We start from the raw sequence: 14,691 nt of genomic DNA on the forward strand, positions 1-14,691 counted from the left end.
GTCCTAACCAAACTTCAACAGACAGTACTTACCATTCAATCCTACCTTGTGAGGCTGAGTAGTCAAGAGCTATTTAAATAAGCTTTGAATCTAGGCCACTCCAGCAGCAGTCTGTCAAGCAATACAAGAGTAAGGGTTGCATCATCTGCCCAGCATTTGCTCTCTCTAAGGATACATTTCTCTTTCTTTTCTTTCCCATTTTCTTCCTTCTTAATGAAATGTATTTTTGCCATCTTTTAAAACTAGTTAGTTTATATAATTCTTGCTTATCACACAGCCACAGCAGAGAGAAATAACAGAAAGACCTCAACATAAGACACTCCTATACACTCTTAGAATATACAGAGTTGTCAAATGTAGAGGGGCAATCACGGAGGGTATGTCTATACCCTGATATACGCAACATAATTGTCGGATCTACTAGAAAGATCCTGTGAAATCTACAGAAAAAGGGGAATTCTCAAGCTCTGACATACTACATAACTTTGAATGTTTGCTTTGATCACTAATAATCACAAAAAATTAGCAGAGTAATTATATGACAAAAACCACTGAGAAATATATTCAACAATCCACAACAACCTGATATCCTAGAACATCTTGCTAAGAGAAAGCTGGGCTTAAGAATATCCTCAAATAAAAGTGGAAGAAAATCCCAGACTATCAGATATACAAATCTCAAAATAAGAATACAAGTGATAGCAAAAAAACAATGTAGGGGCTGTGATTGTGGCTCAGTGGTAAAATGCTTGCCTAGCATGGGTGAGACCCTGGGTTTGAGCCTCAGTGCCACATAAAAATAAATGAATTAATTAAAGATATTATATCCAACTACAACTTAAAAATAAATATTAAAAAAACAAACAAATAACAATGTAATAAGACACCTCTTAAGGTCTGTAATACACCAACAGACTCCAAAAGTATCAAAGAGGATGAAATACTGGATTAAAAAATGTATTATTTAAAAATTAATGGATCTGGGGGGTGGGAGTGTGGCTCAACAGTAGAGCCCTTGCCTTGCATGTACTGGTTTCCATTCTCAATGAATGAATAAAATAAAGGCCCATCAACATCTAATATATTTTTTTAAAAAAATTAATGAATTCTAAGATGATGCAAAAAAATTGAATGAATTAAGGACATCAGTACAGGAGGATATAAAAAATTCAATGACGAGATAGAGATATTGAAAAAGAACTAAAGAAATCTTGGATATGACAGACAAAATTAATCAAATAAAAAACTGAACTGAATGTGTTTCTAATATATTAGATTAAGTAGAAGACAGAATTTCACAGCTTGAAGATCATGTGGACATCACACAGTATTTAAAAATAATAAGAACATTCAGACAGTATTTAAAAATAATAAGAAACTACAATCATAATTTACAAGAACTCTGAAACAATATTAAGAGATCAAACTTAATGCTCAGACATTATAGAAGGATCAGAGATACAAGATCATGACAGTGATATAACAGCAGAAAAATGCCTGAAGCCTTGGGAATGAGATGAACCTCCTGATGCCAGAAGCATTTAGAACCTCAAATATACCAGACCAGAAAAGAACTTCTTCTTCTTCACCCTATTATAATTACAATGTCAAAATTTTAGTTCAAAGAAAGGATTTTAATAGCTACTAGAATTTCAAAAGCCAACTCACATTTACAGAAAAACCAACAGTCAATTTCTTAACAGAAACCCTAATGTCCAGGAGGACTTGGAATAATGTATTTCAAATTCTGAAAGAAAATAACAGCCAACCAAGATCACTGTCTCCAATAAACCACCAGAATGGTAGTATCAGAAATGAAGAAGAAATAAACACCTACTAAAATGAGCATAAATGAAAAAAAAATCATTACTACTATGGGTGCATTGTAGAAGATACTTAGAAGAATTCTACATATAGAAGATTAAAAACAACTGAGAGATCTTGGATAAGAATAAATTACATTAGAAGTGTGGATGAACATGTAACAATTAGGATAGAAGCAAACATTAAATGTAAATCAAAATGACAAGAAATAACACATTCCTCCTATAATAACACTGAATATAAATGGTCTCATTTCTACAAATCATAGACATAGATTGTGAGACTGAACTAAAAAAACAAGTCCCAATTACTGTTGCCTGCAAGAAACACATTTAAGGTCAAGGATATTCACAGGCTAAAAGAAAAAGAATGAAAAATGACATTTCATGTAAATGACATCTGAAAGCAAGAAGGAATATCTATTCATATCCAACAGTGCACATTTCAAGCAAAAAATAGTTAGAGGAGAAAAAGAAGGTCACCACATACTCGTAAAGTAAAAAAATCATGCCATGGTCCTGGGCTTCTCAGAGAGATGAGAGGGTATCAGTGCCCTGCGGGACCTGGAAACCACCATTGAAGCCACCATGCTGGCCTGCCCAAGATGTGCACACCTAATAACATAAAACACTATGCAACATAAAGGTTCATATAGGCCCCAGTATAATAATACCAGATGATTCCAATGTATCTCTCTCACTAATAGATAGGTCTTCCAGACACAAAGTTAACAAAGATACTACAGAATTGTATCATAGTGTAAACCAAATGGATTTAAAAGATATTACAGAATATTTCATCTAACAACTGCTGAATACACTTTCTTTTCAGTTTTCAACAAAATAGATCATATTTTAGGCAGTAAAGCAAGTGTTAGTAGATATGAAAATATTGAAATATTTCCATGTATCCTATTCTAATGATAATGGAATGACATTAAAAATTAACAGCAAGTAGAAAACCACAGAAACTATACAAAGACATGGAGATTGAACAATACACAGTTTAATGATGATTTGATCAACAAAGGATTCTGAGAAGAAACAAAAATATTCTGACTCAAACAAGAATAGAAATATAACATACTGGGGGCCAAAGAAGCCGCTGCAGCAGCCTCCAGGAGACATTGACATCTGGTGTCCCTGGAGGCCGGGGGATCCTCCAGCTGTGGCATCCAGGGCCTTGTGGCTGCCAGGTGTTCCAGTGCTCACCCCCTCTCCTCAGATGTGCTGTGTTCACCATGGAAGGGCATCGCTGTCACAGGGTCTCCAGGTGCCATGGTCCTGGGCTCTCCAGAGAGATGAGAGGTAGCAGTGCCCTGCAGCACCTGGCAACCAATGCTGAAGTCACCGTGCCAGCCAACTTGAGGCGACCATCCTCCGCTCAAGATGTGCACAATGTTGGGCTGACACTGCTGGTGTACTTGGCCACAATGGTGATAGTCCTTACCATATCAAGGCCATATATGACAAAAACAATGTCAACACTGCACTGAATAGGAAAAACCTGAAAAGATTTCTTCTAAAATCAGGAACAAGACAAGGATGTCTACTCCTATTCAATATTGTTCATGAAACTTTAGCCCCAGCAATTAGGCAAGAAAGGGAAATAAAAGTGGTTCAGATAGAAAGGAAGAAAGTCAAATTACCCCTGTCTGCAATGATATTATCCTAAACTTAGAAGATCTGAAAAGCTCCACCAGGAAACTTCTAAAGCTGATAAACAAACTCAGAAAATTAACAGGATACAAAATCAACATATAGAAATCAATCACTTTTCTATTCAGTAGTGATGGATCTGCTGAAAAATAAATCAGGAAAAATTTTTCATTAATGATAGCTTCCAAGAACATAAAATAGTTAGCAACAAATTTAACCAAAAAAGGTTAAAAACTTCTATAAGCAAAATTTACAAAAAAAAAAAAAAAGAAAAAAAAAACCAGCTGAAGAAGACACCAAAAGATAGAAAGACCTCCCATGTTCATGGTTAGGGAGATTTAATATTGTTAAAATGGCCATATTACCAAAATCAATCTGCAGATCCAATGCAAGTGCAATAGAAATACCAATGATATTCTTTTCAAAACCAGAAAAAATCCTTATATTTATCCAGAAGAACAAAAGACCTGGATAGTCATAGAAAATCTGAGCAAAAAGATTAAAGCTGGAGGTATCACAATGCCTGACTTTAAATATACTACATAGTCATAGTAATCACTTTGGTACTGGCATAGAGACACACAGACCAATGGAACAGAATAGAAGACACAGAAACAAACCCACACAGCTACAGAAATCTGGTTGACAAATGTGCCAAAAAGTTAAATTGGAGACAAGACAGCCTCCTTAACAAGTGATGCTGGGAAAACTGGATATTCATAAGATTGAAAATACATACCTATCTCTCTCTCTCTGTACAAAAGTCAACTCAATAGGACCAAAGACCTAGGAATAAGACCAGAAACTGCAACTGACAGAAGAGTAAAAAGGAAAAGCTACAACATACAAGTATAGGCAATGATTCCCTTAACAGGATTTCTACAACTCAGTGAATAAGAACAATAATTTAGATGGCATCAAACTAAAACATCAAAGGAGACAGCAAAGGAGACAATTCATTGCACAAGGACAGAATCTACAGAAAGGGAGAAAATCTTTGCCAGTTATTCTTCTGGCAAAAGATTAATATCTCTAATATACAAAGAACTAAAAAAACTTAATATCAAAACACCCATTTTAATAAGTGGGCAAAAAAAAGATAAACGGACATTTCTCAAAAAAGTAAAAAATTGTCAAAAATTATATTTAAAAATGTGTTTGTGTATTTATTAAAAATTAAAAATATATATTTATAAAACACATTTTAAAAATATAGTTGCCTTGAGACAACTATAGTCATCGGGGAAATGGAAATTAAAACTACACTGAGATTTCACTCCATTTGGAAAGACAGCCATCAAAAATAAAAATAACAATAAATGCTAGCAGAATGGGGGGGAGGAAAGAACTCTCATACACAGTTTGTAGGAATGTAAATTAGTATAGCCACTATGGGAATCACTATGGAGATTCCCCCCAAGATTAGGAAGGGAATCATCATATCATCCAGCTATACCATTTACTCCTCAGTATTTATCCAAAAGAATTAAGGTCAGCATATTATAGTGATCCAGGCCTGTTCATGTTTGTAGCAGCATTACTCACTATTGTGAACTGTGAATTACTGTATGAATTACCAAGTTAGGAACCAGCCTAGGTATCAGTCAGTAGATGAATAGATAAAAAAATGTGATATATAGACATAATGAAGTTTTATTCAGCCATAAAGAATTAAAAAATTATGTCATTTGCAGGAAAATGGATGAAATGGGAGAGCATTGTGTTGGACAAAAGAAAGTAGACTCAGAAAGTCAAGAATCATGTTTTCTCTCAAATGTGGAATAGAAGGGAGAACAATAAGAAGAAGGAAATGAGCTGAGGAGAAGGAAGGAGGGAAAGGGGGTACTGAGGATTTAAATTTATGAAATTATAATGTGCATATACAAACATACCACAATGAAACCACTATTCTGTGTAATTTTTATGTACTAATAAATAAAATCAACACTTAACAAATTGGCAGTCATCTAATGCAAAATAAAGGAAAACTCCTAGACACACAGGATCCTGGACATACCTGTATAGTTGCTTTCTATAATCTTGAAACAATCACGTCAAAGCCTGTTGCTGGCATTCGTCTGCCTGTGTGTAGGGCATGATGTGAGATCTTGGAGATCCCCAAAATGATGTTAGTGCTCTTTTTCGGTGGAGACTTGAGTTTCAGCTTTGAAGATTCAGTGAGCTGCTGGATGGCAACTTTAGTGATCTGATTGATGCTGTTCAACTCCAGCAGGTCTGTATCTGAAGAAGAGAACATCTTGCTGACAGGCACACCATGACACAAGATGGCCTCAATGGAGTGTCCTTCTTGATGACCTTCACTTGATGGACATCTTCAGCAGAGACTCAGAGCTCAGCTGGGACAGCCTCCCCATATTACAGTGAGGCTTGGTTTTCATGGCAGTGACATTAGTGACCACAGTCCCACATGGAATCACAGTTTGGTCCTTTTCTATCTTGGTAGCAGCAACAGGGGGAGGGGTTTGACAGGATTTGAAGTCACTGGGTTCTATGTAAGGAAACTCTTCAGCGACTGATCCCAGCCCCAAGCTGATGAGGGTGGGCCAGTGAAAAGTTCTGCAGCCTGGAAAACTGCTTCTTGAATAGGTCCAGAGAGACAGTGGTCATGGCCAGCAGACCTCTGAGGACCACCAGTCCTCTGCAATCCTCCCTGTACTTGGTGTTCAGCTCAAAAGTAAACTCTTCCTTCCAAATGAGGTGAATAGTGTTCTTGGCTAGGGTGCTGGTGAATCTCTGGACAGGATCATTTAGCTGGGCAATGCACATAGGGTTAATAGTACCTGAAGCACCAAGATCATTTTGCAGTGAGGCCCTGATATTCTTCACTGCTGCATTCTGGCTGGGCACAAAATCACGAGCCACTCAAGTAGGAACAAACTTTATTTCCAAAACTCCCGCGAATGCCAGGCACTCGGCCTTCCCCCAGGACACACTACACCAACAGGAAATCCCTCCTCTGGAATTCCCTCCTACCACACTTCCCCAACCAATGGGAACTGTCCGGGAGTCCTGCAAGAGCTCCAAAGTAGCAGGCCTAGGCAGACAGCAGGGGTCTAAACTCCAATTGAATGCAAATCTTAACATCATCATCATCATCTCAATGGCTTGCTGGGGTCACCTTTCAACCAAAAATGCCATGCGTCATTCCTACTTGGCTATGGCTCTCTCAGCACTTCACCTGTGGTTTTAGTTCATGAGTCCTTGGAGGTTTAGGAGGACAGGATTCCTGAATAGTACATGAAATGTGCTGTGGATTCTGAGCCTCTTTAACATCTATAGGCGTGGTGCTCAGAACCATTGATAGAGAGGCAGAACTCACCAGGTTCTTCAAAATATCCTTGAGGGTTTCAAGTATTGCATTTGTCTCACCCACCTGGCCCTCCCTTAGTGCTCTAGGCTGGATCTGGATGGTCACTTCCGGTACATGGATGCAGGACCACGTAATCTGATGTCTTCTCTCTTTTCTTTCACGCATAGCTCCAGGAAGAGCTGCGTGTCACACATCTGATGTCTGAGCCCCCTGCTGAGGATGCTGCTCTGACCAGGAACTGATGGTTCTTGCCTACCATGTGACAGGTCACCACCTTCTCCTGGGCTGACTGGACCATGCTGGAGACTTCTCCAACTACCAGTGCCTGGAGTTGTGGCCACTGATCCTGCTGAAAGGAGAGCTGCAGGGGGTCCCTTCTCCTTTTGACCTCATGTTTCAGGGTGACCATCCAGGCTGCCTGCCACTTTTTTCTTCAGCTGTTCAGAGTCAGGATCTAAGAAAGCAGCACATCTGACTCCAGGCACTGCTCCTCTTTGGGCTCTGCCCACTGTTGTCGCAGCAGGTCACCCCCTGGCCAGCACCCACTGTATCAGGTAGAGGCCCCCCATGACCAGGGCCAAAATGAAGAATAATATCTACATGAACCACTGGATCTCACCAATCCAACAGCCTAGCAGGGCCATGATGTTGGCTCATACCCTGCCTGCCTTGCCCTAACTTTCTGGAGTAGTCCCTGTGCCAGGACTCATACCTGGCCAGCAGCAAACTTAGGACATCTTCTGGTGGCCAGCCAGTGGCTGAAGAGGGCACAATGGCCCCAAACTTGGAGAGGGGCAGAGCCCTGAGGCCCAGTGAGGGGAGCAGGGAGGGAATACACTGCTGGAGCCAGGAGGCCATGGTAGGGAATGGTCAGTACGCCTGACTAGTGCATCTCTCTTCATCCTTTTATAAATTGAACTTTCTATCATTCTTATGAATAATTCATGAGTGAGATTTCATGAAAGCACCATCAAACAACAACATTCTTTATGGAACTACAAAAAAAATCTGCAAAGAACAAAAGACCCTGAATAGCAAAAACAATCCTGAGCAAACAGCATTGCTGCAGACTTCACAATACTCAACTTAAAAATATCCCTCAGAGCCATAGTAACAAAAACACCATGGTCCTAGCATAAAAGCAGACATGTAAACAAATAGATGGAATAGGTGGCACAGAAACCAACCCACACAGCCCAGCCATCTGATTCTTAACAAAGGTAATAAAAGCAAGTGCTGGAGAAAAGACAGTCCTTTTAACAAACAATGCTGGGAAAACTAAACATCCACCTGTAGAAGACTGCAACTAGATCCCTATTTCTCACCTATGTCAACTCAAAATGAATCAAAAACCTTAACAAAATACCTGAAACTTTCAAACGACTAGAAGAAAACACAGGGAAACACTCCAAGACATTGGAACAGGCAATGACATCCTGAATAGAATTCTCATCTTCTCTCAGGAAATAATAGCAAGAATCAACAAATGAGACTGCATCAGTTTAAAGAGCTTCTGCACAGCCCAGGAAGCAATTTCCACAGACAGAATATAGAAAGGGGAAAAATCTTTGTCAGCCACTCTTGAACAGAGAATGAGTACCCCAAATATATACATATAAAACTCAAGAAACTTTACAGAAAAATCACACAACCAATCAATAAATGGGCAAATAAACTTAACAGAAACGTCTCAAAAGAAGCACAAATGAACAATAATTGTACAAAAAAAAGTTCAACATATTTATCCATCAGGGAAATGCAAATCACAACTACACCAAGATTCCATCTCACCCAGTCAGAATAGCAATCATCATTATCCAAAGTACATGTATGAAGACACGAATTGGTGTGAATATACTATGTATTCAACTAGAGATATGAAAAATTGTGTTCTATATGTGTACTAAGAATTGTAATGCATTCCACTGTCACTTATTTTAAAAAAAAACAGCAAAAAAGAATAGCAATCATCAAGAAAACAACAACAACAAAAATGATTACTGGTGAGGATATGAGGGAAGTGGAACACCTACACACTGTTGGTGAGAATATAAATTAGTACAGCCATATGGAAATCAGGAAAGAGGTTCCTTAGGATACTAAATATAATACTACTCATGATCCAGCTATATAATTCCTTGAAAGAATTAAAATCAGCTGTTTTTAAGTCCTTTGGATATAGACCAAGGAGAGGGATATCTGGGTCAAAAGGTGGTTCCATTCCCAGTTTTCCAAGGAATCTCCATACTGCTTTCCATATTGGCTGTACCAATTTGCATTCCCACCAGCAAAGTTTATAGCAGCACAATTCACAATAACTAAAATTTGGAACCAACCTAGAGGCCCCTCAATAAATGAATGGATTAAAAATGTGGCATATATACACATTGGAATATTACTCAGCAATAAAAGAGAATAAAATCATGGAAATTGCTGGTTAATGGATGGTGTTGGAGAAAATAATGCTAAGTGAAGTTAGCCAATACCCAAAACACAAATGGCGAATGTTTTCTCTGATATAAGGAGGCTCTCCCACAGTGGGGTAGGGAGGAGGAGCATGGGAGGAATTGAAAACTCTAGATAGGGCAGAGGGGTAGGAGGGGAAGGGAGGGGGCAGGGGGTTAGCAATGATGGAGGAATGTGATAGACATCATTATCCAAAGTACATGCATGAAGACATGAACTGGTGTGAACATACTTTATATACAAACGGAGATGCAAAATTGTGCTCTATATGTGTAATAAGAAATGTAATGCATTCCACTGTCATGTATTTAAAAAATAAAATCAATTAAATATTTTTTTTAAAAAGAATTAAAGTAAGCATACTATCTCATAGTTTATTGTTTCCTATGAATTGCATCACAATGCAAAATAGATAAGTTATGGAATCAGACCAGATATATCCATCTACGGATGAATGGATAAAGAAAATCACACACACACACACACACACACACACAGAGTGGAGTATTATACAGCCATAAAGAACAATAAAATCATGTCATTTATAGAAAAATAAATGGAATGGAGATCATAACATTAAGCAAAATAAGCCATTCATAGAAAAACAAGTATACAATTTTTCTCATGTGAAATCTAGGGGTGAAAAAAGGCATGAAAGTACCAGGGAGACTTATTAGAGAAAAGAAAGGAGAATGGTGAGGTAGAGGGTCATGGGCATGGATATCCAATTGACAGAATTCAAAGTGCAGTCCCAATTCTCACACTTTGAGAGCCCCCTGATGAATTCTATATTCTGGTGTTGCATCAAGACTACAAAGCTTTTAGCGCATTAGCACATTGATGGATCTCCTAAGAATACTGGTGCCTTAGGGTGTTAGTCAATTTTCCATAACTATAATAAATACCTGACATAATCAACTAATAAAGAGAAAAGGTGTATTCTATCTTACAGTTTTGAAGTCCATGATTGATCAGACCTATTTTTAGCCTTCTGGTGGTGGGCAACTTATAGTGGAAGGTGGGCATAGCCAAGCAAAACTACTAGTCTCAAAGCCAGGAAGAAAAAGAGAGAGAGGCAGAGAATGGTGTCTTAAAATCCCCTCTAAGAGGACATCCCTAATAACCTAAAAATTTCACCTAGACCCCATTCCCTTCAGGTTATGTGAGCTCCAAAGAGCACTACCCTGGGAACTTCATGGACTTTTGTAGGACATTCCAGATCCAAACTCTAATATATCCAAATTATAATTATACTTCCACAGTGTACAATTATAGCACATTACTTTGAGATAATGCTGTTGCTGTGTTTACAAAAACCCTCTGCTTAGTAATGTTTGGGAGCCTGAAAAGATGTAAAATAAATAGATTTATTCTGGATATGTGAACTTTGCTCCAAACTAGTTTGCTTGTTTGTTTTTGGACTCTTTTATGCTGTCCCTTTCCCATGTAAGCTTCTGTTCCTATAACTTTACCTGGCAACATCTACTCTAATATTTAATGAGCACTTCCATTTGTTTTTATCAGAATCATGTGAGTATTGTAGAAAAAAATCTGCCATTAAAAATTCAGGGAAAGGACGTCTTTTAAAAGTATTTCAAGAATTAAAATTATTGTAGTCTCCATCTTTTTTCCTCATTAGGTATGGTACATAAATATTACACAGTGGTTGCTTAAATCAATTTTACACTACATGCAGAAATTCACATTTCTGCACTCACAGGTCAGTCAATAATCTGAAATGTCAAACATTTCTCTTTTCTGAATCATGCAGCTTTGTGTGGATGTATAAAATACCTGAGAAAAACTCAGAGGAAGAAATAATTTGGCTAATGATTTCAGAGATTTTCATCCATAGTCACAGGGCTCCATTGTTTCTGGGCCTCTAGTGAGCCAGAAGGTATGGCAGAATAAAGCTCCTCATCTCATAGCCAGGAAATGGGGGTAGGGGGAGAATCAGGGACAAAATAATATTTCAAAGGCACACCCCCAGTGACCCATCTCCAAAGGGGCCCAACCTCCTAAAGTCTCTACCACCTTCCAAATAGTGCCACCAACTAGGACCAAGTATCCAACACATAAGTCTTTGGGGGACATTCCAGATGCAAACTACAACATTTTCCTAAAAGGAAATGCTAAAAGTAAGAGGTAGCTCTCACTTGAGTTCTTTAAAATTGCATGCCAAGTTCACATCTTAAAATCTGGCCTGATTAGGCAACTGCATGTCCTCAGGTTCCAAAGTGAATCCTACACTTTGTAAAATATCAAGCAATGCATCAAAATTAAGTTGGCATAATTGTACAAATAGGTTTAAAATATTTAACTCTGGGTACTTTTACTTCTGACTATACTTAGATTTTTTAAGTTAATTGTCATCAGGTGTAGTGCCACTCATGTTTAATCCCAGTAGATTGGGAGGCTGAGACAGGAGAATTGCAAGTTCAAAGCCAGCCTCAGCAATTTAGTGAGGTCTAAAGCAACTTAACTAGAACCTGTCTCAAAATTAAAAAACAAAACAAATATAAATAAATAAATGTAAGGGGCTTGGGATGTGGGTCAGTGGTTAAGCTCCCCTGGGGTTCAATTTTTGGTGCCCAAAACAAAGTTATTTGTTAATGGGTACCAAAATAGATAAAGTAATAAGTTTTAGTACTTTACAGCACAGTGAAGAGACTATAGTTCAAAATAGTTTATCATATTTTTTATAAAATAGACCAGACCCCCACACTCTGGGGAGACCTTACACACCAGTAAGTAGAGGCTGTGCTCTCTCTTTGATCAACCCTCACATCCAGAAACTGCTAGAGATGCTAATTACGAGAAGAGTAGAATCAAAAATGTGAAAGGAAAATGCTTACAATGGGTCCTCTTTCAAATCAATGACCCCAAACATGGATTCTCTGGGAAAAATGTTAAAGTCACCGAGGGGCAAGAGAAACACCACTGCACAACCCTTCTGGAACACAAAAAGGAAACTAGAGCATCTTCCTATTTCTTTCAGCATTTCTCTTACCACAAGGCCTTGGGGGACCTTCAGAGCACAAATGCAGTCAGTTGTTCTGGGGCCTGCCCTCTCTGCACAGTGAGTCCCTGGTGGCTACTGCTTGGATCTCTATGAGGTCTTCCTCTGCACAATGTAAAGCTGTCACATTTAACAGTCTCTGGTTCTTTCCCAGTTCAATCCCAGGCTCAAAATTCTCCACAACTTTCTAAGGACCAGATCTTGCCCAACTATGTCGCCCAATCCTAATTTTTAACACAAACACTGCCCCCATCTGTGGCTCAGGTCCAGAACCACACAGACCTCACATCCTCTTTCCCAAACCTACCACCTTTTTCTCCACCCTAGAAGAGGACCCACAGAAAAATTTGCCCTATATCCCAGGAGGAGGTATGGCCTCTCATCTCAGCTAAAAATCAGCATGTGGAACCCCTTACAGAAGCAACAGAAACACAGGAAGGTTTTACCCTCTTTGCTCCAAAAAGCTCAGGAAGCCAATAACCAATCCACTCTAACCATCACCAGGGCAGTCACCCCTCTCTGAGCCTCAAGTCAGCCTCCATCCTTCCTGGGGATTCTAACAGCACCAAGCTCCAGGAGCAACCAGAGCAACACAGTCTAGGGAGGTTCATTACGGATGAAGAGCAGTCTGGCCCTCCCTGCAAATTTCATGCATCCCAGGTCTTGACAGAGCTCAGGGAAAATTCTCAAGGAAGTGTTGTGGGTGCCAGGCAAAAGATAAGCATGGCCCCTTCCTGGCCACCCAGTCCTCTGAACTTGCTTGTGAAAGTAGCAAAGCTGCGCAGAAAGTGAGGTCCTGCTGCTCTAGGGACCAGAGCAAGACCTAGAGAGCGATGTGGAAGATCTACCCTGGAATTCAAGAAGCACCTCAGTAAAGGCTCTGGGAATGAAAAGGAGGATTCAGGAAGTGACTTGAAGAGGACATGGAAGTGTGACTCAGAAAGTGACATATCTATAGGCTCAACCAAGAAACTACTGAAAAAAAATCCTGCAAGACCATCTAAGCATAAAGTTGGTTGAGATTAATAAGGGCATAATATCCACTTATGTATGAGCATCCTGGCTTACTGTCAACTATGCTTTTCCAAAGTCTAACACCCACAAAAACAAACAAACAACCCCTCTATCCCAGCAGCAATCTAGCATTCTCCAAGGATCAGCAATCTCCAGTGAACACCTCCCAGAATCTTTCCTTCCTTAGTCTGGGAACTCACCTGATGCTAGAAACAAATATTATAAGGTCTCAAGTGAGACCCAGGTTGAGTCCACACCTCCAGGTCCTTGATCCCATGAATCACAACTCTGATAAGAGACCACCCTTGCCCCTTCCACAGTTGAACTTTCCCTTAGTCTCTTGTGACTCCAGGGTCAACTCCATTGCGAAGGTTTCCAGTTTCCCAGAAAGAGTTCCTTGGAAAGGTCTAGGAGAAAAGGTGATTAAAAAAATGTCAGTTCCCTCCCTGCAGAGTTTCCTCCCTGATCCCTCACCTGCAGATATGCAGAAGGCCTGGAAAGGAACCCCACTGGGTGGCAGCTATGAGCCCTCTGTGGTCCCTCCAACTACACTGGAGGACCGCCTGCTTTCTCAGTTTTACACTTATAGTCTTTTGGGAAGAACCCAGAATGGGAGGATTATCATGGGAATTGCAAGAGGCAGCCTCAAGTCCAGCCCAAGCTTGGCAAAGGCCAGGTATGAGTCAAGGGAAGAGAGTGGAGGTGTGGCCTCAGGAGACCCCTGCTCTAGTATGGCAATGCTGGAAATCAAAGTATACTCCCAGTCTTCAAGATATGAAGAGACCAGGAAGACAGGTGAAGGAAGAACCTCCTAAAGGGAAAGTAACAGTCCCTTCCCTCCTTGCCAGAGAAACGTCAGATCCTCCAGAAAGCTCTGAGGCTGAATTTTGTCCAAATTGGAGAGTCTTTATTAGCCAGGTGGTGATTGCCCCTCAGCAAGACACTGTTCAGGGTACAATAGCCACCTCTGTGTACAGAAGCTTTTTAAGGATGAAAAACACTTACATCCTGTGCAGGGGGCTGCAGCAGTGCACAGCAAGCTCAGTATCCTGTGGATACTTAAAGATGTTCTTGGGTTGATCTTAAGTATCTCTTGCTCTGTGACAAGGATAGATTTGCAGTTTGCTTGATGTGGTGCTGGTAAATTGCTCAGCTCTGTCTGGGCTTTTTAAAAAAATCAGTTTAATAATAGTAAGCAAACTACTGACATAATTGATAATAAAATTTTGGAAACTGGAAAAAAAAAAGAACAAAGCAAGCATGCCCACTCTTACCATTTGTAGTTAATATCTTAATAAAAGTAAGCAATTAGGCAAGATAAAGAAATAAAAAACATCAAAATTGAAAAGGAAGAAGTAAAATTATCTCTTTTTGCCGAT

General features: G+C 39.5%; 1 pseudogene; it reads right to left on the minus strand.

The window, feature by feature from the left end:
• Positions 1 to 2,370: 2,370 nt before the first annotated feature.
• LOC144251457 (C2 domain-containing protein 2-like) lies at positions 2,371 to 7,007 on the minus strand (annotated as a pseudogene).
• Positions 7,008 to 14,691: the final 7,684 nt, after the last annotated feature.

The sequence above is a fragment of the Urocitellus parryii genome, assembly GCF_045843805.1.
Source record: "Urocitellus parryii isolate mUroPar1 chromosome 13 unlocalized genomic scaffold, mUroPar1.hap1 SUPER_13_unloc_8, whole genome shotgun sequence".
Taxonomy (NCBI): Eukaryota; Metazoa; Chordata; class Mammalia; order Rodentia; family Sciuridae; genus Urocitellus; species Urocitellus parryii.